General features: G+C 39.2%; 1 pseudogene; it reads left to right on the forward strand.

The window, feature by feature from the left end:
* The first annotated feature begins 24,647 nt into the window (after positions 1-24,647).
* On the forward strand, positions 24,648-25,294 carry LOC102185722 (annotated as a pseudogene).
* The last annotated feature ends 702 nt before the right edge of the window (positions 25,295-25,996 follow it).

Raw genomic sequence — 25,996 nt, forward strand, 5'->3', positions numbered from 1 at the left:
GGCCCAGAAAAAGTATATAGCTTTCAAAATTCCATCCCTTGCCATTCCCCATCCAGCTGAACACTGACCATCTCACCAAGACAGTTAATTGAAGTGAACAAATCTGCTACAGCAATACAGACAGCTGAAGTATGCAGCTCCATATTGAACAAACTGGGCCATTAAGCACACATTACCAGTGGGGAATCTGCCCTTTAAAATTGCTATTAGAATGCTGATAAAACATTTTAAATAACCCAATAAATAAAAGGCACCTTAAGAATAATGTGAATGTATTTCTATGTTTCAAAGCCCCACAAATTGAGAGAGATTTATTTTCATCATTGCTGTCAATCCTTGCAACTCCTTGCTTTTCCATATTTATTCAGCATGCATTTGAGGGAAGGCAGGAAGAGGCATTCTCAGGAGGGAGTGGGTTAAGAGTGTTCAAATAATAGCATTTCAACATGCTAAGGGGATTGGGAGGTAGAAATAAAGATCTTTCTCTCCCCAGCTCTCAAGGTCAGCCAACCCTAAGCAGCAGTAATATTCCCTGGGCCTTGATGAGAAAGAAATATGGTGATTTTGAACAAAATGACAGGCACACTGTTATACTAGTTAGGTTGTGTGTCCATGTCCGAGAGCACTTAAGGACAAAGTTCATTTCCCCAGCATATTGAAGAGAGAGGATTAGTGAGGGTTTTAGCTGTTTCAGTTCTTAAGACCCTTTCCTGAATATGTTGCAGATTAGATTCCAATCAGCCTACCTTCTCTTTGTGCCTCCATCTCATTCACAAATTAAAACAACATTTTATGGGGTCCAGTTTACTTAAAATTGTTGTAATTATTGCTTCATTGATTGCAAACCAGGAACCACCCACTTCTCTTAAATACAGACAGCTGGGCCATCTGTTCCCTATGAATCATGTAAACAGAGAAGACTTGAGAGAAGGATTTAAACACTTTCCAACCTGGTTCTGCCTTATTTCAAAAATGCAATCAACTGTCCAGAGACTTAACAGATGCAGTGCTTAATATCTGACCTGCCAACTTGATCATCTTGTATAACATAGGAAGTTCTGGTTAGAAAGTGAGGTCAAAGCCTCCAACCTAGTCACATTTGTTTGTCCTGTTCATTGAATTAAAGTATTTCTTTTATTATATGATAAACATATAAACATAAAATAAAAATTCAAGCAGTTCAGAGTAGTACAAAATCAAAAGGAAAATGTCCCCTCCTCCTTGCTCCCAGACACATTCCTTCAGACCTTTGACTTTTCTGTGTTTGGGACTTTTGAGGTTAATTAAATACTCTAGTTCTTGGTTTATTAACTGTAATCTGTATCTATTGAGGCTACCCACAAGGAAAGATGATGAATTTGGCTCCTTGGTCTTCTCTCTGAATGTAGCCAAGAGCTGAGTCCATTAATTCTACCTCCCTTTCTCTTTCCCTTAAAATTGTTGTTATTGTCTTTAACTTCAGCTTTTTAATAAATGAACTTTAATATTCAAATAATACACTTAAGCCTTGATTTCTTAATCCATCCACTTGGTTTTTATTTTATATTTTAGTGCAATCAAACTTAATATTTTCCTTTTCATGGTGTACACCTTTTGTCCTGTTGAAGAAATCTTTCTCTGCCACAAGGTCACAAAAATATTCTCCTATATTTTTTCTAAACTTTTGTCTTTTTTGCATCAGCCCCTAAACCTTCTGAAATTGACTGTTGTATAGACATAGTTTGAAGTAAGTTTACAATTTCATTTTTTTCATATAGGTAATTATTTGTTGCAGCACTGTTTATTAAACCTTGCATTATCATATCCTAAAATTTTTCCCGGGTTTTTGTTATATACCAGGTGTTCTGTTATATACCAGGTGTTCTAAAACACTTTCAATAATAGTGTTGGTCTGAGTCTGAGATCTCTAGTTTATCCCACTGGCCAATTTGCTTAAATTGAATTGCATACCTTGGAGTTACATGCCTTCGTTGCCTCACCTTTAAACTGAGTATAGCAATATTTTGCCTTAACTCCCTCAGAAAGTTGCTGAGAAATCAGGTGGAATAATGCAAGTAAAGATGCTTTGACAGAAGGTAGTTGCAGAATCAAAACATACTAGCATCACTTAGTTAAACCCTTTATATTTATTGAAGTGGTAACTGGAATTAAGAACAGACAAATGATCTGCCCATAAGGAAAGTATGATTATTATGCTCCTAGACTGTGCTTCCTAATGCTTCAGCACAAAGCAGAGAGCATTGTATCTGATCCTACTGAAAAAATCAAGTCCAACACTTAATCTACTAGGAGTGTCTGTTGAACCCTGTTCATGTTTTCCCAAAAATGTGATATAATCTCTGAAGTTTGACATATTGCTTCCATAGAAGTCTGCGCCTTACAGCCAATTTCAAGGTTGAATGGTGCAAGTGCAGTTTTGCATAGGCCACCTCTGATTTAGCAGCAGAGATTGATAGAGATCACAGTCACTTAACAAGTGGCCTCTATCTAGTTGGTATCTGTCACACAGCTATTATGTGCTAAAATATAAGGCACAGTTAGGTGATTTATATCTACGCTTTATAAAACAAGAACATCTATTTATAGAAACTGGCTCATCTGCAAATTGGCAGACACACCTGAACAAGAAAACAAAAGTTTGATTTCAACATTAAATGGCAATTAATATAATTAAAAACTTTCATTTTCATTGAATTAGAAAAAATATATCAGTCAAAGATTGAACTGGGCAGATAGGCTAAAAACGGAAAAATTTTAGGATATGATAATGCAAGGTTATAATGTGTTATTTTTCATTTTTATTGTGAGACATATTATTCACACAAAAGAGATGAAACATACCTACAGTTTAAGGATTAATAATTTAAAAAAGCAACCACTCATGTATCTACCATGCAGGTTAAAATACAGTACATCACCAATACCTTAGAAGCCCTTAGTATATCTTCTATAGCACTTCCTCACCCCTAGGGGTGACCATAATCCTGGATCTTATGTTACTTATTTCCTTGCTATTGTTTATAATTTTGACACCTATGTATGTTTCTCTTACAAATGCATTGGTTAATTTTGCCTTGTTTTGAAATTTACATTATTCTTGTAATTTTCCTCTTCATTAGCACAAGAACCAAACTGACTAAACCTTAGATAGATCTTCAGTTCAGTTCAGTTGCTCGGTTGTGTCTGACTCTTTGCGACCCCATGGACTGCAGCATGCCAGGCTTCCCTGTCCATCACCAACTCCCAGAGCTTGCATAAACTCATGTCCATCAAGTCGGTGATGCCATCCAACCATCTCAACCTCTGTCGTCCTCTTCTCCCGCCTTCAATCTTTCCCAACATCAGGGTCTTTTCCAATGAGACAGTTCTTCACATCAGGTGGCCAAAGTATTGGAGTTTCAGCTTCAGCATCAGTCTTTCCAATGAATATTCAGGACTGATTTCCTTTAGAATGGAATGGTTGGATCTCCTTGCAGTCCAAGGGACTCTCAAGAGTCTTCTCCAAAACCACAGTTCAAAAGCATCAATTCTTTGGTGCTCAGCTTTCTTTATAGTCCAACTCTCACAGCCATACATGACTATTAGAAAAACCATAGCTTTGACTAGATGGACCTTTGTTGGCAAAGTAATGTCCCTGCTTTTTAATAAGCTGTCTAGGTTGGTCATAGCTTTTCTTCCAAGGAGCAAGCATCTTTTAACTTCATGGCTGCAGTCACCACTTGCAGTGTTTTTGGAGCCTAAAAAAGTAAAGCGTCTCACTGTTTCCATTGTTTCTCCATCTATTTGCCATGAAGTGATGGGACTGGATGCCATGATCTTAGTTTTCTGAATGTTGAGCTTTAAGCCAACTTTTTCACTATCCTCTTTCACTTTCATCAAGAAGCTCTTTAGTTCCTCTTTGCTTTCTGCCATAAGGATGGTTTCATCTGCATGTCTGAGGTTATTGATATTTCTCCTGGCAATCTTGATTTCAGCTGGTGCTTCATGCTTCATCCAGTCCAGCATTTCTCATGATGTACTCTGCATATAAGTTAAATAAGCAGGGTGACAATATACAGCCTTGATGTACTCCTTTCCCGATTTGGAACCAGTCTGTTGTTCCATGTCCAGTTCTAACTGTTGCTTCCTGACCTGCATACAGATCTCTCAAGAGGCGGGTCAGGTGGTCTGGTATTTCCATCTCTTTAAGAATTTTCCACAGGCTGTTGTGATCCATGCAGTCAAAGGCTTTGGCATAGTCAGTAAAACAAAAGTAAATGTTTTTCTGGAACTCTCTTGCTTTTTCGATGATCCAACAGATGTTTGCAATTTAATCTCTGGTTCCTCTGCCTTTTCTAAATACAGCTTGAACATCTAGAAGTTCACGGTTCACATACTGTTGAAGCCTAGCTTAGAGAATTTTGAGCATTACTTTGCTAGTGTGTGAGATGAGTGCAATTGTGTGGTAGTTTGAAGATACATCTTAAACTTAAATAAATTCAACTGTATGATAGGAAAAGAAAAGAAGGAAAAAGAAAGAATCAGCAGAAATAGAGAAAGAAGAATGATCATTTAAATAGTATTAGTTATTCTGTTTTCCATCTAGAGTTGTCAAATAAAATACAGGACACCAAATGAAATTTGAATTTCAAACAAAAACCTAAATCTGTAATATAATTATTACATAGAAAATACTTACACTATTGATTGTTTATCTAATATTCAAATTTAATGTGGCTTCTATTTGTTTTATTTGCTAATTCTGGCAACCTGTTCCACATCTTTCAATGAGCCTGCATCCAGAGGAAATGGGATATGGAAAATGTGACTCTCTCATTTCTTTTCAAATATCATTTGACTTCTATAGTATGATAATTTCACAGCATTATGTGTAAATCCAGTGTTCAACTATAGGAATAGTACTGTGTTCCAGTGCTGGAGGCAAGACTGGCTTGTTGGAAGATATGTTGGTCTCTAACATGGTACTTTCCCAGGGTATTTTTGAAGGTAACTTTGATTATAGAAAATTGTATCAAGAAGTGCATTCAGCTACTAATAACAGAGACTTAACTTCAGCATTTTAAAACAATAAATTTCCACTCATATGAATATAGTCTAGAGATAGGACATACAAGGATGGCATAATGGCCTTAAGTGTCATCAGGGACTTAGGCTCCTATCTATCTGCTCTACCATCCTTAGTGCTGACTTGCATCTTTAAGGTTACTTCAAGGTCCAAAATGACTACTAGAGTTCCAGCTATTCCAGGCAGGAAATATGAGAGGCAGACGACAATATGGGACTCACCAGCAGTCTGCCCAATCTTAAATAGCTTTCCTTCCTAATAAGGTCCACTTTAGGTCTCACTAATAGTTCCTAGTTGAAATGGAAGCTGAGAAATGTAATTTTTGTTGAGCATATTACTATCCAGAAAAAAATCTCTCACTAAGGACGAAGGGGAAAGTGGATGTTGAATAGGCAATTAATAGTGTCAGTGATTTATTCCCTTATCTACTGAATTAAGAATCCAACTCCTGACTGGCTTCCCTGGTGACTCAGTCAGTAAAGAATCTGCCTGCAATGCAGGAGATGTGGGTTCGATTCCTGGGTCAGGAAGATCCCCTGAAGAAGAGAGTAGTTACTCCAGTATTCTTGCCTGGAGAATTACATGGACAGACGAGCTTGGTGGGCTACAATCCATGGGGTCGCAAAGAGGCAGACATGACTGGGCAACTAATAAACATAAAACATAAACCACTGTGATTATTTTCATGGGAAACTGTCTAAAATCTCATCCATTACTTTTTTGATCATAAAGAATCAGTCAAATTATATTACCTTGTTCAAAAAACAATTTATAAATCTGTCTATAAATTTAACATACATTTTAATCCAAAATACTATTACACTGCTATAAATAAGTAGCCTCTTCATTCAAATACTTTACAAGTAATACTCTATGATACTTATGTATTAATGGTTGGCACTAATGAATGCAGTCAGTCTTCCTAAAGAACACTTTAGCTTTATTGACAAATCTAACATTGATTTTTATACTGTTTAAAGGATCTTTCAAATAACCCAAGTGCAGGGAACATCATAATGTTTCCTAAACTCTTTGGAAGGTGATCAGAGATACACTATTGGGCCATGCTTCTGGCCTGACACAGGTGTGTGTTGGATGCTACATTTATTCCCTTTGATGCAGCAGCAACCTACCATGTACATTTTGTGATTTTCCAGAATCCTTGTTTCTCCCTTGGGTCACCATTTGATCCTTTTACCTTCTCTTGAAAGGTGAAGGAGGATGCAGTATAAACAAAAGACAAACACATTTTTCTTTTAAGAAGTTACAGAAAGAGTCAAGTAAGGAATTTTAAATAATGAGATCAAATTTAATTTTAGGGCTATTTAAATATTCAACTTACGAGTGATTTCCTACATAATCTAGAGTTTGCCTGCATCCTAAGATGCTTAAGTCATGTCCAAGTCTGTGTGACCTTATGGACTGGAGCCCGCCAGGCTCCTCTGTCCATGGGATTCTCCAGGCAAGAATACTGGAGTGGGTTACCACGCCCTCCTCTAGGGGATCTTCCTGACACAGGTATCAAACCTATGACTCATGTCTTCTGCATTGGCAGGTGGCTTCTTTACACTAGCACCACCTGGGAAGCCTACTGGCAATATACTTCAGTATTCTTGCCTGGGAAATCCCATGGACCAAAGAGCCTGGTGGGCTACAGTTGGTGGGTCTCAGAGAGTCAGACATGACTAAGTGACTGAGCATGAGCCTGGTGAAGTTAGGTAAGTAGCTATATATTTCCGGTACACAGATGTTGGGAGGAGCACTATGCTGATCTGGCTGTTATTCTGGTCTCGTAGAATACAAGGGAGGAATGATCTACTCAGTTATCAGTTGGGTTTCTTTCTTTCATTATTGCAGATACACCTGTGCAAATAGCAAACCTCTAAAATCAGCACTTTGGATCACAGTTTAGTCTACTTTCTGGGCCCAGCTGGGACTCCAGGAACATACATTTCAAAATGAATATCAGAGTATTTGCCCCTGCAGTCCTTTTGGCTGGATGGGGCAAGAGATTGGCCAAGGAAGTGCAATAATAAGAAAAATGCTCAGTAGTCTCCCTGCTTCTTCAGTCAGGCTCCCAGACAGACTTCTGAATCCCCAGAGTGAGTCATACTCAATGGCACTGTGTTCTGAGAACTTCAACTTGGTAGGGTAGAAAGGGCTTCCCAGATGGCACTGGCGGTAAAGAACTCGCCTGCCAATGCTGGAGACATAAGAGACATGGGTTCAATCCCTGGGTTGGGAAGATCCCCTGGAGGAGGGCATGGTAACTCACTCGAGTATTCTTGCCTGGAGAATCCCCATGGACAGAGGAGCCTGGTGGGCTACGGTCCATGGGATCACAAAGAGTCAGACACAACTGAAGTGAGTTAGCATGAAGGCAGAGTAGAAAGATCAGGGGATTTGAAATTTGCTAAATTTGAGCCTAAATCCTGAACTTGAAATATATCAATTAAATTTCATGAAATATATACCATTTTTTAAAAATGTAAAATGGAGTTAATGCCTACCACATAGGATTGGGTAATGTATAATTGAAATGATGTAGGGCTGAACACACAGGAAACATTCATTTAATAGGAGGTTTAACCTATGAGTTGTCAAAAAAAAAGCTGTAGGGTAACAGACAGTCCCTTCTATCGGGCATTTGGTATGTGCACAATATTTTTGGATTTTTGCATGTACTAACAGCTCACATTTTTTTCATAGTAACTATGGAATTCTAAATAGGACATATCAGGTTGACTTCCTCCCAAAAAGTCCCACAGTATTTGCTCATCCTCAGTCTGAAATTTGAAATTCCCTTTAGTTTCACTTATAGTTCATCTAAATTGCAAAGCCTCAAGGACAGCTCGATGTTTATGCAGTATTGTAAAAGGTCCCAAAAGCCGGTTTTGATAAAGAAAAGAAAAACTGATGAAGATACTAGGCCTTAGCGGATGGCTAACACCAAAGGGTAGGGATGGGTAAAGCCAGAGAAAGGTACACTCTTAATATAATAAGCTTGGTATATACATCAAGACTCTTGGAGAAAAATACTAATATTTAACTACTGAATACTATGTACCAGGCATTGTTCTAAGCCCTTTACATGGAATGTTTTATGTAATACTTGCAATAACCCTCTGAGGCTGTTACCTTATTCTTCCCATTTTGCAGATGAAAATACTGAGGGTCTAAGAAATTAAGTGGGCTTCCCAGGTGGTTCAGTGGTAAAGAATCTACCTGCCAATGCAGAAGAAGTGAGAATGATCCCTGGGTTGTGAAGATCCCCTGGAGAAGGGATGGCAACCCACTCCAGGATTCTTGCTTGGGAAAATCCCATGGACAGAGGAGCCTGGTGGGCTACATACAGTCTATGGGGTCACAAAGAGTCAGACATGAATGAGCACTGAGTGCACAAGAAGCTGAGTAATTTTACAAGGTTACTTACTTGCAGAGCCAGGATTTGGATGCAGTCTGGCTAGATCTTGAGTTGACCTATTATCTATGATTTTAAGCATCATATATGACAGCAGCTGACATTTGGTAAATGTTGATGGTAAAATCTATGAGATGTAGCTCTAAGCACTTCACATGAATTATCTCATAATAATCCTCCAACAACCCTTGGGAGTATCATTGTTAACTCCATTTGACAGAATAAGAGTCTGTGATTCAGAGAGTTAAATTACTTGCCCAAGGTCATGTAGCATATAAATGACAAATAAGCCAAGATTCCAACCAAGCACTTTGGTTCGGTGGCCTGCATTCTTTTTTTTTAATTCAAGTATAGCTGCTTTACAATGTTAGCTTCAAGTGTACAACAGAGTGATTCAATATTTTTATAGATTATAATCCATTTAAAGTTATTATAAAATATTGGCTGTATTCCCTGAGCTGTACATTGTATCCTTGTACCTTATTTTATACCTAGTAGCTTGTACCTCTTAACCTTCTATATCTTGCCACTCCTCCCATCACTGTCCCCACTGGTAACCACTTGTTTGTTCTCTATACCTGTCAGTCTGTTTTTGTTTTGTTATATTTATTCGTTTCTTTTATTGGAGAAGGTGACAGCACCCCACTCTAGTACTCTTGCCTGGAAAATCCCATGGATGGAGGAGCCTGGTAGGGTGCAGTCTGTGGGGTTGTGAAGAATCGGACATGGCTGAGAGACTTCACTTTCACTTTTCACTTTCATGCATTGGAAAAGGAAATGGCAACCCACTCCAGTGTTCTTGCCTGGAGAATCCCAGGGACAGGGGAGCCTGGTGGGCTGCCATCTATGGGGTCACACAGAGTCGGACACGACTGAAGTGACTTAGCAGCAGCAGCAGCAGCAGCAGCAGCAACCCCATCTAACAGATGAGAAACAGGTGTCCTGTGTCTGAGGTCGCATAGCCCCTAAGCAGAAACAGATCCTAAAGCCAGGGTCGCAGAATCTTTGCTTTAACCAGGACATCTGACCACTTCCTGTAGAGACTATTCTACAGCTTGGGATTTACAGTTTGCAAGGCCTTTCACAGTTTTGCCTCTGCTAAATAGGCAGCTCAAAGGCAGTTTCTCAGGCTCTGGTTATTCCACAACAGCTTGGTGGATTAGTTGCTGTTCTTTTTTGGTGTTCTAAAACTGAGAATTCCTAAAGGGTTGATCTAAGAAGATTATAAAGAATAGCCCTAGAATGTTCTTTCCTAACACTCTGCCTCTCAATCTTCAGGCCTTACAGGAAATACATTGGCAATTATCATAGGAAAACCAATCATTCGGCCAGCACTACCTAACAAATTGCTTTGAAACTATTTTAGAGGTGACAGATGAGTGCCAGGTCCTGGAAGGCACATGTTCTTGCTTCCTTAATTGCTGCCTGACCAAAAAGCATAAGGCAAATAATATTGAGAATCTTATCTCCAAAGTGCACTACTTCTGATGGCAGAAGAAGCTGTACATGTACCTATTGAATAGGTCTACTGAAACCTTGTTTGCTCAATATTAATTAAGAGATGCTAATATAATCCAGCATCTGTGAATGAGGCAAGAAGACATCTGTTGATTATCAGGACAAGTATTTCATATTTTTATAAACTTTTAATAGCTTAAGTAGCTAAAAGTACTTTTATAAACATGGAAATTCAACCATTCAATGCCTCTAGGATATGAGAAAAAGGTTAATGTTTAGGTCTTCCTATTTGGAATAAAAATATTGAGATGAAAAGCTATTAAACAAGACAGGTTTCCAGATTCTTAATTTGCTGCTACATCCTTAAGCTAATGGCTCTACATAGCAGTACTCATTCTAGGCAAAAACATAAGTATGAGATTGGGTTTGGGGTCTTTCTATATTTTCCTTTATCCACTCAACAATCTTCATGTCCTTTCTGTGCTTCTCTCTTCCCTCACTCAAATGGCTTAATGCTAAAAGATTTTATTATGTTTTCTAAAACTGTGGTGTTGGAGAAGACTCTTGAGAGTCCCCTGGACTGCAAGGAGATCCAACCAGTCCATAATGAAGGAGATCAGCCCTGGGATTTCTTTGGAAGGAATGATGCTAAAGCTGAAACTCCAGTACTTTGGCCACCTCATGCAAAGAGTTGACTCATTGGAAAAGACTCTGATGCTGGGAGGGATTGGGGGCAGGAAGAGAAGGGGATGACAGAGGATGAGATGGCTGGATGGCATCACGGACTCGATGGATATGAGTCTGAGTGAACTCCGGGAGTTGGTGATGGACAGGGAGGCCTGGCGTGCTGCAATTCATGGGGTCGCAAAGAGTCGAACACGACTGAGTGACTGAACTGAACTGAACCAGAGTGGACCAGAGCCATACTCTATGACTGGCTCTCCACATTCCCCACTTGAAAAATTACCCGAGTCCCATTCCAATAGGACTTTCTACAAAGTGTAATTTATAAAAGCAACCAGATGACTTCAAAATCCCAGTTCTGGGAAAGTATGTGGCACAAACAAAAGTGCTAGTAGGTAAGACTAGATGTAGGAAGATGAAAGAGTGAGGTAAACGACTGTCCCAGTTTGCCCATTGCTGAGGCAAATTTCCTAGGACATGGGATTTCAGTTATAAGCCCAGAAAATTTCCAGGTGAGCTGAAACAAGTCGTTTCAGTTCAGTTTAGTTCAGTCACTCCGGACTCTTTGCAATCCCATGAATCACAGCACACCAAGCCTCCCTGTCCATCACCAACTCCAAGAGTTTACTCAAACTCATGTCCATCGAGTTGGTGATGCAATCCAGCCATCTCATCCTCTCTCATTTGCTTCTCCTCCCGGACACAATCCCTCCCAGCATCAGGGTCTTTCCCAATGAGTCAACACTTCGCATGAGGTGGCCAAAGTATTGGAGTTTCAGCTTTAGCATCAGTCCTTCCAATGAACACCCAGGACTGATCTCCTTTAGAATGGACTGGTTGGATCTCCTTCCAGTCCAGTGGACTCTCAAGAGTCTGCTCAAACACCACAGTTCAAAAACATCAATTCTTCAGCACTCAGCTTCCTTCACAGTCCAACTCTCACATCCATACATGACCACTGGAAAAACCATAGCCAGGACTACACGGACTTTTGTCGGCAAAGTAATATCTCTGCTTTTCAATATGCTATCTAGGTTGGTCATAACCTTCCTTCCAAGGAATAAGCGTCTTTTAATTTCATAGGTGCAATCACTGTCTGCAGTGATTTTGGAGCTCAGAAAAATAAAGTCTGCCACTGTTTCCAATGTTTCCCCATCTATTTCCCATGAAGTGATGGGACCAGATGCCATGATCTTCGTTTTCTGAATGTTGAGCTTTAAGCCAACTTTTTCACTCTCCTCTTTCACTTTCATCAAGAGGCTTTTTAGTTCCTTTTCACTTTCTGCCATAAGGGTGGTGTTATCTGCATATGTGAGGTTATTGATATTTCTCCCAGCAATCTTGATTCCAGCTTGTGTTTCTCCCAGTCCAGCGTTTCTCATGATGTACTCTGCATAGAAGTTAAATAAGCAGGGTGACAATATACAGCCTTGACGTACTCCTTTTCCTATTTGGAACCAGTCTGTTGTTCCATGTACAGTTATAACTGTTGCTTCCTGACCTGCATACAGGTTTCTCAAGAGGCAGGTCGGGTGGTCTGGTATTCCCATGTCTTTCAGAATTTTCCACAGTTTATTGTGATCCACACAGTCAAAGGCTTTGGCATAGTCAATAAAGCAGAAATAGATGTTTTTCTGGAACTCTCTTGCTTTTTCCATGATCCAGCGGATGTTGGCAATTTGATCTCTGGTTCCTCTGCCTTTTCTAAAACCAGCTTGAACATCAGGGAGTTCGCAGTTCACCTGTTGCTAAAACCTGGCTTGGAGAATTTTGAGCATTACTTTACTAGCGTGTGAGATGAGTGCAATTGTGCAGTAGTTTGAGCATTCTTTGGCATTGCCTTTCTTTGGCATTGGAATAAAAACTGACCTTTTCCAGTCCTGTGGCCACTGCTGAGTTTTTCAAATTTGCTGGCATATTGAGTGCAGCACTTTCACAGCATCAGCTTTCAGGATTTGAAACAGCTCCACTGGAATTCTATCACCTCCACTAGCTTTGTTCGTAGTGATGCTTTCTAAGGCCCACTTGACTTCACATTCCAGGATGTCTGGCTCTAGGTGAGTGATCACACCATCATGATTATATTGGTTGTGAAGCTCTTTTTTGTACAATTTCTGTGTATTCTTGCCACCTCTTCTTAATATCTTCTGCTTCTGTTAGGTCTATATCATTTCTGTCCTTTATCGAGCCTATCTTTGCATAAAATGCTCCCTTGGTATCTCTAATTTTCTTGAAGAGATCTCTAGTCTTTCCCATTCTGTTCTTTTCCTCTATTTCTTTGCATTGATGGCTGAAGAAGGCTTTCTTATCTCTCCTTGCTATTCTTTGGAACTCTGCATTCAGATGCATATATCTTTCCTTTTGTCCTTTGCTTTTTGCTTCTCCTCTTTTCACAGCTATTTGTAAGGCCTCCTCAGACAGCCATTTTGCTTTTTTGCATTTCTTTTCCATGGGGATGGTCTTGATCCCTGTCTCCTGTACAATATCACCAACCTCTGTCCATAGTTCATCAGGCACTCTGTCTATCAGATCTAGTCCCTTAAATCTATTTCTCATTTCCACTGTATAATCATAAGGGATTTGATATAGGTCATACCTGAATGGTCTAGTGGTTTCCCCCACTTTCTTCAACTTAAGTCTGAATTTGGCAATAAGGAGTTCATGATCTGAGCCACAGTCAGCTCCCAGTCTTGTTTTTGTTGACTGTATAGAGCTTCTCCATCTTTGGCTGCAAAGAATATAATCAATCTGATTTCAGTGTTGGCCATCTGGTGATGTCCATGTGTAGAGTCTTCTCTTGTGCTGTTCGAAGAGGATCTTTGCTACAACCAGTGGATTCTCTTTGCAAAACTCTATTAGCCTTTGCCCTGCTTCATTCCGTACTCCAAGGCCAAATTTGCCTGTTACTCTAGGTGTTTCTTGACTTCCTACTTTTGCATTCCAGTCCCCTATAATAAAAAGGACATCTTTTTGGGGTGTTAGTTCTAAAAGGTCTTGTAGGTCTTCATAGAACCGTTCAATTTCAGCTTCTTCAGCATTACTGGTTGGGCATAGACTTGGATTACTGTGATACTGAATGGTTTTCACTGGAAGCAAACAGATTATTCTGTCGTTTTTGAGATTGCATCCAAGTACTGCATTTTGGACTCTTTTGTTGACCATGATGGCTACTCCATTTCTTCTAAGGGATTCCTACCCACAGTAGTAGATATAATGGTCGTCTGAGTTAAATTCACCCATTCCAGTCCATTTTAGTTCGCTGATTCCTAGAATGTCGACGTTCACTCTTGCCATCTCCTGTTTGACCACTTCCAATTTGCCTTGATTTATGGACCTGACATTCCAGGTTCCTATGAAATATTGCTCTTTACAGCATCAGACCTTGCTTCGATCACCAGTCACATCCACAGCTGGGTATTGTTTTTGCTTTGGCTCCATCCCTTCAGTCTTTCTGGAGTTATTTCTCCACTGATCTCCAGTAGCATATTGGGCACCTACCGACCCGGGTAGTTCCCCTTTCAGTATCCTATCATTTTGCCTTTTCATACTGTTCATGGGGTTCTCAAGGCAAGAATAACGAAGTGGTTTGCCATTCTCTTCTCCAGTGGACCACATTCTGTCAGACCTCTCCACCATGACCCATCTGTCTTGGGTGGCCCCACACGGCATGGCTTAGTTTCACTGAGTTAGACAAGGCTGTGGTACATGTGATTAGAGTGGCTAGTTTTCTGTGATTATGCTTTCAGTGTGTCTGCCTTCTGATGCCCTCTCGCAACACCTACCCTCTTACTTGGGTTTTTCTTACTTTGGACGTGGGGTATCTCTTCAAGGCTGTTCCAGCCGAGCGCAGCTGCTGCTCCTGACCTTGGATAAGGGGTAAGGAGCAGCCACGGCTACGCCTCCTGACCTTAAATGTGAAGTAGCTCCTCTTGGCCCTCCAGTGCCTGCGTAGCCGCCGCTCCTTGGACGTGGGGTTGCTCCTCTCGGCCGCCTCCCCTGACCTCGAGCCTGTGGTAGCTCTTCTCGTCCACTGCCCTGAGCTCGGGCATGCAGTAGCTTGTCTCTGCTGCCACCCCTGACCTCCGGGATCGGGTAGCTTGTCTCGGCCACTGCCCCGACCTTGGACATGTGGTAGCTCCTCTCGGCTGCTCCTGTGCCGACACAGCCTGGCACTCTCGGTCGCCGCCCCTGACCTTGGGCGAGGGGTAGCTTCTCTTGGCCTCGCTTCTGCATGGTCCATCACAGCTGGAGGACTTCTGCACAGTCCGTTGTAGCAGGTTTACCCAAGGCATATTGTTTATAGTAAGCAAACAATTTTAAAAAAAGAATAAATCTTCATCAGTAGAGTAATGGTTGAGTAGATTAAGGGATGTCATTTTGTAGAGTATTACCTAGTTATTGAAAAGAATGAGGCAAATCTCATGTATTAAATAGAAAATATTACTGCAAAGAATTGTTAAATCCAAAATCAAAGTATACAATAAAATGTCCAGTATAATACCATTTTTGTTAAAGTTTCTTTTTTTAAAAAGGCAATGAAAGTAGAAAAGTGACATGATTAGATTTGCCTATTAGATCTAATCCTAAATGTGAAAATAATGTGGCATTTAAAAATCCAGTTTTGTACTGGATAACACAGGGGTGATCCAAACATTTGGAAAGATCATTAGAGAAATTATTAATAGTTATTATTCCTCAGGCCTATGAATTTTGAAAAATGTATCCTAAATACATGAAAATAAAGGGAGCAATCTAGAATATCTTTGGATTCCCTCGTGGATCCCAAATATTCTTGCCTGAGAAATTCCATGGACAGAGGAACCTGGCGGGCTACAGTCCATGGGGGTCACAAGACTTGGACACAACTGAGTGACTAAACCACCACCAGAGTAACTTAGAATTACAGTCATACCAGAAAAGATGAATGTTCAAAAAAATGAATAGAAAAACAAAAGAATAATAGAATGAAAGCAAACAGGCATATTCTCAATTTTTAAGTTAAGTGGCCTTAAAAAAAGAGCCAAATGCAATTGCTAATGATGGAAGTAGAGAGAAGGAGTAAAAACTTGTAAGATAATGCTTAGCTGGAAATAAAAATGTTTAATAAATAAAGTTTAGAGCTGTTTGAGTTTCATGATAGTGCAGATCTTTGATATGAACAGATTCACTATATGACATATGTGAAAATAAATAAAAGTGGTTAGAAAACTGTTTTAGTGAGTAGATACAGTCACTGCAAAAATGGTGTTTTGTGAGTGAAATATGTTATAGAGGTATGCAATACTTTGGGGAGTTGTCAGTGTCTCAGGACTTCTTTCTTTTATATGTCAAAGGTCATCTATATACAGAAAGAAATAAAAATAAATACTAACTATAGGACACCAAATGGGTAATGATGATTTTTATTGATTAATATTAATACAAAATATTTTAACTTTTTCTTAATACTCTTCTGTTTTCCAACTGTATCTACAAATGAAATGTAGTCCTTTTCTAATCAGAAACAAAACAAAACAAAAAACATGAATTATTAGCTTCTATGCATCACTGGGGGGCTTTCCTCATAGCTCAGTCGGTAAAGAATCTGTCTGCAGTGCAGGATACTGGGGTTCGATTCCTGAGTAGGGAAGATCCCCTGGAGAGGAAATGGCAACCCACTCCAGTATTCTTGCCTGGAGAATCCCATTGACAGAGGAGCCTGGCAGGTTATAGTCCATGGGGTTGCAAGAATCAGACACGACCTAGCGACTAAATCACCATCCATCACTGGAAAAGGATTTCCATTGTGTGGAAAAGGATTGTGTCAATGCAATGTTGATGAGAGTGTAATGTAGAGGAACAAAACTTGCCACCCTAAAATGCTCTTCAGGCTGTAGATTATTTCAAGCTGAAAACGAGCAGGGCCCAAAAGACTCAGGAAGAACCTTAGACCTTCTTCCTAACTGCATAAAGAATGTAGAGAAAGCCAATTCCAAGAAGTGAGATATTATTAATACCATAGATAACTACAGTAAAACTACGTGGGCTAGACAGGGAGGAACCTAGAAAAGTCTGTTAAAATTCCTCTCTGGGTCTCATCATTTTTGTTGATGTGTTGTTCAGTCGACTCTTTGTGACCATTGTTTCTGTGATGGAGTAGCCATCATAGTCAGCAAAAGAGTCTGAAATGCAGTACTTGGATGCAGTCTCAAAAATGACAGAATAATCTCTGCTCATTTTTAAGGCAAACCATTCAATATCACTATAATCCAAATCTATGCCCTGACCAGTAATGCTGAAGAAGTTGAAGTTGAATGGTTCTATGAAGACCTACAAGACATTCTAGAACTAACGCCCAAAAAAGATGTCCTTTTCATTATAGGGGACTGGAATGCAAAAGTAGGAAGTCAAGAAATACCTGGAGTAACAGGCAAATTTGGCCTTGGAGTACAGAATGAAGTAGGGCGAAGGCTAATAGAGTTTTGCCAAGAGAACACAATGGTCATTGTTTCTGTACGGCCCAGCAAACATTTGTTTACCAATCATTTGCTTTTTAATTTCCATGTCAATTGCCTTACTCCCCCTTGAAGTCTTAAACCACTACCCCCAACATCCTCTTGTTTTTAGCTGAAAATGGTATAAAGGTGAGGTTTTCAGCCTTTTTGGCAAGTTACTCAGTTTTACTGGGTCTCGTCCATATATACATGTTATTAAACTTTTGTTCAATTTTCTCCTGTTGATCTGTCTCATGTCAATTTCATTTCTAGACCAGCCAGAAGAACCTTGAAATGTAGGGGAATTTTTTTTTTCCTTCTTGACAGTAAATAGGTGACCCCTTTTTAGAAGGCAATTAGCTGTATCAATAAAATGTTTTAGCTTGAAAATCTTCAATCCAGCAATTTCACTTTTCTGTGTGGATATCAGTATATATAAGGACAATTATTGCAGTGTTATAATAGCAGAACTTTGAACAAACCATATTCATCAATGGGTTGTTGGTTAAATAATGTAAGCTATGTATCATTGCAAGGACTGATGCTGAAACTGAAACTCTACTTTGGACACCTGATGCAGAGAGCCACCTCATTAGAAAAGACCCTGATGCTGGTAAGACTGAGGGCAAAAGAAGGGGGCGACAGAGAATGAGACAGTTGGAGTCCATCACCACTGGTCACCAACTCAATGGACTTGAGTTTGAGCAAACTCTGGGCGATAGTGAAGGACATAGAAGCCTTATTGTGCTTCAGTCCATGGGGTCACAAAGAGCCAGACACAACTTAGCGACTGAACAACAACAACAACATACTAAGGAATAAAGGGAAGACAATTAAAAGAACAAGCAAACAATGACACGGAAGGCTGTCCATAGTATGTGGTTGAATGAAAACAAATTGCAGAATAATGCATTTGTATATTCGCTATATGTGTACATGTACACAAACATACAAAGACATATTTGCATGAGCATAGAAAAAGTCTTGCCTGGAGAATCCCAGGGACGGGGGAGACTGGTAGGCTGCCGTCGATGGGGTTGCACAGTCGGACATGACTGAAGTAACTTAGCAGCAGCAGCAGCAGCAGAAAAATCTAGAGATATAGAAATTAAACTGTTCTGTTAAAACAGTGGTTACTTCTGTAAAGGTTAGGGGAAGGGTGGAGAGTGAATATATCTTCACTTTATATATTTACATATTGCTTAAGATTTTCTTTTTTAGTCATAAACATATAAAATATTGTTAAAAAAAGAAGAGTTTTATCCTGAAAAGGAAATCACTACACATACACACACACACACAACACACACCCACACACCATACACACAACACACACACACACAAAATCAGATAAACTCTTTCCCATCAAAGTGTTAGAAGTTGATTGGAACCATAAAATCTGACCTGAGGAATCAGATGCAATTTAGCTGAGGGTCTCCAGAGATGCAAAATCCTACCACCAAGGAATGAATGAATGAGTGAATGGCATTTTAGATTTGGCACAGTAGAAAAAAGAGGTGAATAGTTTAGGGTGAACTGAGGCAGAGGGTGTTCCTAGTGTTTCCACATTATATCACAACACATGAAAGACAACTAACATATTCCCTCAGAGGGTTCAGGGAATCATAGGCTATATTATATAATTTATCTTCAGGTTTAGTTCCAGGAAACCACTCTAAAGTCTTACGTACTGATTCCAACCAGGTCTATAAAGGACTTCCAGGATGACCAGTAAAGTCTAATAACATGGCTAAATTTTCCATTGAATTGAACCTAAATATTTGAATAGATAGCCCTATAACAATATGGTTTTCAATATATACATTCTTCATGGAACATTATGCTGTGAGTTCCTATTAATTAAATTTAACCTAGACAATACTTATCAGCCCACCACCTTCACTCTCCACTACCAAAAAAGAGAAAATAGAAAAGAAAAAAAGATGGCTGTAATTTGCTTAGACATCTTGGTTTTGTTGAAATGATTTTAAATCCTTTGTTTCTTAATCGATACTTTCCCCTTAGTAATTAAAGTATGGCAATAAATAAGGATGAAGCCTTTTATATTACTTGACAATGACAGGGTCAGGCTCTCAGTCTCAAATTCATCAGCTTGAGATGAGAAGCAGCAGCACAACGGGGGAAACCCATCTGTCTTTATTAAGACTTGGCACCAATAGAGAAAAGCTCATTTAGTAAATGGCAGTTCCCATTCTGCAAAGCGACAGAAAATTTACTGCACTGTCAGCAGGAAAAAAATAATCCACTCAGAGAAAGTTGTTATATTCAGTTCATTCGCTCAGTTGTGTCTGACTCTTTGTGACCCCATGGACTGCAGCATGCCAGGCTTCCATGTCCATCACCAACTCTTGGAGTTTACTCAAACTCATGTCCATTAAGTTGGTGATGCCATCCAGCCATCTCATCCTCTGTCGTCCCCTTTTCTTCCCACCTTCAGTCTTTCCCAGCATCAGGGTCTTTTCCAATGAGTCAGTTCTTCACATCAGGTGGCCAAAGTATTGGAGTTTCAGCCTCAGCATCAGCCCTTCCAATGAATATTCAGGACTGATTTCCTTTAGGATGGACTGGTTGGATCTCCTTGCAGTCCAAGGGACTCTCAAGAGTCTTCTCCAACACCACAGTTCAAAAGCATCAATTTCTTCGGCCCTCAGCTTTCTTTATAGTCCAACTCTCACATCCATACATGACTACTAGAAAAACCATAGCTTTGACTAGGCAGACCTTTGTTGGCAAAGTAATGTCTCTGCTTTTGAATATGCTGTCTAGGTTGGTCATAACGTTTCTTCCAAGGAGCAAGCGTCTTTTAACTTCATGGCTGCAGTCACCATCTGCAGTGATTTTGGAGCCCAAGAAATAAAGTCTCTCACTATTCTCATTGTTTTCCCATCTATTTGCCATGAAGTGATGGGACCAGATGCCATGATCTCAGTTTTCTGAATGTTGAGTTTTAAGCCAACTTTTTCGCTCTCCTCTTTCACTTTCATCAAGAGGCTCTTTAGTTCTTCACTTTCTGCCATAAGGGTGGTGTCATCTGCATATTTGAGGTTACTGATATTTCTCCTGGCAATCTTGATTTCAGCTTGTGCTTCCTCCAGCCCAGCACTTCCCATGATGTACTCTGCATATAAGTTAAATAAGCAGGGTGACAATATACAGCCTTGACATATTCTTTTCCTGATTTGGAACAAGTCCTTTGTTATATTAGGGAGATTTAAAGAGAAAGCATTTTAGTGATATTACAGAGGATAAAAATTTCTACCTAATAATACATAGCAAAGTAGAAAAAAATGAGTAAATAAAAAGTTAGGTCATTGTTCATAGTGCCTTTCCCTTCCCTAACTCACTTACCTTCTAGACCTATTCCTATCTTTTCCATCATTTATGGCCAGAAATAAACCCCAGATCTACCCAAAGCCCTCCCTAATTTCAATCCAGACTGATTTCATCTTCCTGCCACCAGATTCTTCGACTGGGCATAATTTAGCACACCAAATTTACTATGTATTTTCATCCTCTAATTATTCAAGTACTGGTTTGCTCTGCCCAACTAGGTTTCAAGTTCCTTGTGGAACATTTAAGATACCTTAGCACTTGGCAGGGTGCTAGGCAAATAATAAGTGTTCAACAAATGCTTGATAATGAAATTTTTTCTGCTCTAAATCTCATTATCCATGATGACCATCTTCATTGGACAAGAAACTGAAAAAAAAAACCCAATAGCTCAATTTCTTAAATAATTCACAAGTATTTACCAAAGTAATACACACCCAAGGTTAAAACATAATAGAATACAGGAGGGCTTAGTGCAAAGCAACAGATATCTGTTCCACCACATCACATCTCATATTTATGTACCCACCCCACCCCCCAGGACAGCCCCCTCTATTTGTTTGGCTGTTTCTTCTTGTAGTTGCCTCCTATAATTCTAAAAGATACATGCACCCCAATGTTCACTGTAGCACTGTTCACAGCTAAGTCATGGAAGCAATCTAAATGTCCATTGACAGAGGAATGAATAAAGAAGAAGTATACATTTACAATGGAATACTACTCAGCCATAAAGAGAATGAATTAATGCCATTTTCGGGAACATAGATGGACCTAGAGATTATCATACTAAGTGAAGTAAGCAAGACAGAGAAAAACAAGTATCATATAATGTTGCTTATATATGAAATCTAAAAAAAAAAAAAGAAAGATACAAATGAATGTATATACAAAACAGAAATAGACCCAAAGACATAGAAAACAGACTTATGGTTATCAAAGGGGAAAGGGGTAGGGGCAGGATAATATTAGGAGGTTAACATATACACACTACTATATATAAAGTAGATAACCAATAAGGACCTACTGTATAGCACAGGGAACTAAACTCAGTATTTTATAATAACCTATATGGGAAAAGAGGCTTCCCATATAGCTCTGTCAGTAAAGAATCTGCCTGCAATGCAGGAGACCCTGGTTTGATTCCTGGGTCAGGAAGATCCCCTGGAGAAGGAAATGGCAACCAGTATTCTTGCCTGGAGAATCCCATGGACAGAGGGGCCTGGCAGGCTACAGTCCATAGAGCTGCAAGTGTTGGACAGGACTTAGTGACTAAACAACCAACCATATGGGAAAAGAATCTGAAAAAGAATATATATACATAACTGAATCACTGTGTTATACACCTGAAAGTAACATGACATTGTAAATCAACTATACTTTAATTCAAATAAAGAACACCAAAGTCAATATCATTCTCAACATTTGTAGGTTACTATTTTCTCTCTGGAAGCTTTGAGGATATCTTTATACTTTTTACTCTGATATTTAATAATAATATACTCTAAAAATTTCTTTGATAATTCTCTCTACTTTGTTCTCTCTTGAATTACTATTAGTCAAATGCTGAATCTCCCTAATTTTCCTTCTGTATATCATGTTGTTTTCTATCTCATTTTTCTTCTTTTAGTCTTTCTGTGCTTTCTTTTATATTTCCTCAACTCTCCCAACTTCCCTTGAATTACATCTCAATAATCACATTGTTTTAATTTAATTTTTTATTTGACCTCTTATTATTTATTTTCAGATATCCTATTCCTGTTATATAAATGCAATGTTTCCTTGAATCTCTCTGAGTATACTAATTAGGGTGTTTTGCCTCTCTTCTCTTTTTTTGTCTCTCAAGAGCCCTTAATTTTTTTTTTTCTATCTGTACATCATTCTTATGTTGAAAGTTTTCCTTAAATATTTGGTGATCATTGATTCTTTTGTTCACATGGAAGAATGAGAAGTAAAAAAAAGTGTTTGGGAACTTCATATACATGAATAGGGAGCTAGTCATTTTGTTGTTGGATTTTCTAAATGCAAAAAAAAATGTGGAGGCCTTTTCTCTTGGACCTCTCAATCTCTTTAAAGAATAACGTATCAATTTTTGGAGCTCATGGAGGATATTTCTGACTACAAGGTATTCTGTTTACCAGACTAGGTAGGGGGGGTGGGTAATGGAGAAATCTATAAAAATGACTTATTTAAAAAATCTATAATAATTTATCCCTTCCCCCACCCTTATGCCTTACATCTCACTCATTCTTTTTTTTCAAATGTAGCATTTATGCAGAGAAGGGTGACTTTCTCTTTCACTGTATTACCCCTCTGCAAGTATTGTAAACTGTAGCTTCTTCTATATGACTTTGTCAGTTCCTACACCTCCATCTGCTTTCCAGCTTTTATCCAAGTTTCATCCACTAATGGCTCCTTTTCCATTCTCTTCATCATCATGAATTTATATCTTTTGCATTCTTTTGCTATCTTGAGATGAAGAGGTAATATATGTATGTAATCAGTCTACTGTCTTTAACTTATTGAATTGCATAAACCTGTTTTTTGTTTTGTTTCTTTTTGGCCATGCCGCACAGCTTGCAGGATCTTAGGTCCCCATCCAGGGACTGAACCTGGACCCTTGGCAGTGAAAGTGCCAAGTTTTGACCACTGGACCACTGGGGAACTCCCTATAAACCTGTTTTGATTTAAGTTTGAGCTCTTAATTTGTTATTTACTTTATTTCTTCTGGAAGTATCATATATATTGCTGTGATGACATCCAGTTGATTTAGTAATAAAAGCCCATTTTATAGGATACTGAGACATTAGAACAGTGAACTTCAATATAGTTCCTTCTTAAGCAGAATTTTATTTTTCAGCTTTGTTAAGATGTAAATAACATATACCTTTCATGTATCACAGGCTTGGCATGGTGAAGGGGCTTGAGTAACTCAAAGAAGCTATGCTATGCAGGGTCACCCATGATGTGCCAATGGGTCATAATGAAGACTTCTGAGGAGGCTTTACAAATAACTGATGAAAGAAGAGAAATGAAAGGCAAGGGAGAAAAGTAAAGATATACCCAACTGAATGCAGAGTTCCAAAGAATAGCAATGAGATATAAGAAGGCCTTCTTAAGTGAACAATGCAAAGACATAGAGGAAATTAACAAAATCGGAAAGACTAGAGATCTCTTCAAGAAAACCAGAGATATCAAGGGAATATTTCATGTAAGGATGGGTACAATAAAGGACAGAAATGGTAAGGACCAAACAGAAACAGAAGAGATTAAGAAGTTTCAAGAATACACAGAAGAACTATACAAAAAAGGTCTTAATGACTTGGATAACCACGATGGTGTGGTCACTCACATAGAGCCAGATATTCTGGAAAGTGAGGTCAAATGGGTCTTAGGAAGCATTACTAAGGACAAAGCTAGTGGAGGTGATGTAATTCCAGTTGAGCTATTTCAAATCCTAAAAGATGATGCTGTTAAAGTGCTGCACTCAATATGCCAGCAAATTTGGAAACTCAGCAGTGGCCACAGGACTGGAAAAAGTCAGTCTTCATTCCAATCCCAAAGAAAGGCAATACCAAAGAATGCTCAAATGCTCAAAGTACAATCGTGCTTATTTCACATGATAGCAAAGTAATGCTTAAAATCCTTCAAGCTAGTCTTCAACAGTTATGTGAACCAAGAACTTCCAGATGTACAAGCTGGATTTCGAAGAGGCAGAGGAACCAGAGACCAAATTGCCAACATCTGTTGGATCTTGGGGAAAGTAAGGGAATTCCAGAAAAACATCTACTTCTGCTTCATTGACAATGCTAAAGCCTTTATATGAATCACAACAAACTGTGGAAAGTTCTTAAAGAGATGGGAGACCCCTTACCTGTCTCCTGAGAAAATTGTATGTGGGTCAAGAAATAACAGTTAGAACTGGACATGGGACCACGACAAGGTTATATATTGCTACCCTGCTTATTTAACTTATATGCAGAGTACATCGTGGGGAAATCTGGACTGGATGAATCACAAGAAGAAATCAAGATTCCTGGGAGAAGTATCGACAAGCTCGAATATGCAGATGATACCACTCTCATGGCAGGAAGTGAACAGGAACTAAACAGCCTCTTAATGAAAGTGAAAAAGGAGAGTTAAAAAGCTGGCTTAGCAGTCAGACAAGCGCAGAGACATTTCTGGAAATAACATCGTGATGGCTGGCCAAGGAAAACTCCAAGTTCAGTTCAAACTTGTTTTGGTTGGTGATGGTATTACTCGAAAAACTACATTTGTGAAACATCATCTGACTGGTGAATTAGAGAAGTATGTAGCTACCTTGGGTGTTGAGGTCCATCCTCTTGTGTTCCATACCAACAGAGGACTGATTAAGTTCAATGTATGGGATACAACTGGTCAGGAGAAATTTGGTGGACTGAGAGATGGCTATTATATACAAGCTCGGTGTGCCATTATAATGTTTGCTGTAACATCGAGGGTTACATACAAGAATGTGCCTAACTGGTATAGAGATCTGGTATGAGTGTGTGAGAACATCCTGATTGTGTTGTGTGACAACAAAGTGGATATTATGGACAGAAAGGTTCAGGCAAAGTCAGTTGTCTTCCACTGAAAGAAGAATCTTCAGTACTATGACATTTCTGCCAAAAGAAACTACAACTTCGAAAAGCCCTTCCTCTGACTTGCTAGAAAACTGATCGGAGACCATTACCTGGAGTTTGTCACCATGCCTGCTCTTGCCCTGCCAAAGTGGTCATGGACCCAGCCTTGGCAGCACAGTACAAGCATGATTTAGAGGCTGCTCAGACAACTGCTCTCCTGGATGAAGATGATGGCTTGTGAGAAAGTGAAGCTGGGGCCCAGCATCAGAAGTCTAGTTTTATATGCAACTGTTCTGTGATGTCAGTGGTGCAGCGTGTTTGCTACTTTATTACATAGCTAAACAGAACATGTGCTTAATCTTTGGACGCTGAAGGAGATGGATGGGCTTTGGAGTCAATGCGGCAGTTTAAAAAAAAAAACTTCATTTTTTTGGACCTGCATATTAAGGTGTTTTGGAACAGTTGTTTCCTCCTTGAGTTTCAAATATATGACTGCTATAGTCACATGACAATATTGAGAGATGGAATCTTGTTTGTTACTGTCATTCCCATTCTTTTTTGTTTAGAATCAGAATAAAGTTGTATTTCAAATATCTAAAAAAAAAAAAAAAAAAGCTGGCTTAAAACTCAACATTCAAAAAATTAAGACCATAACATTCAGTCCCATCTCATCATGGCAAATAGATGGGGAAAAAGTGGATACAGGGGCAGATTTGCTTTTCTTGGGCTTTTCTTGGACTGCATGAAGATCAAAACACTCAATCCTAAAGGAAATCAGCCCTTAATGTTCATTGGAAGGACTGATGCTGATGCTCCAGTACTTTGGCCACAATGCAAAAAGCCTACTCATTGGAAAAAACCCTGATGCTGGGAAAGACTGAGGGCAGGAGAAGGGGAGCAACAGAGGATGAGATAGTTAGATAGCAGCACCACTTGAACAAAC

Source organism: Capra hircus (genome assembly GCF_001704415.2).
Source record: "Capra hircus breed San Clemente chromosome X unlocalized genomic scaffold, ASM170441v1, whole genome shotgun sequence".
Taxonomy (NCBI): Eukaryota; Metazoa; Chordata; class Mammalia; order Artiodactyla; family Bovidae; genus Capra; species Capra hircus.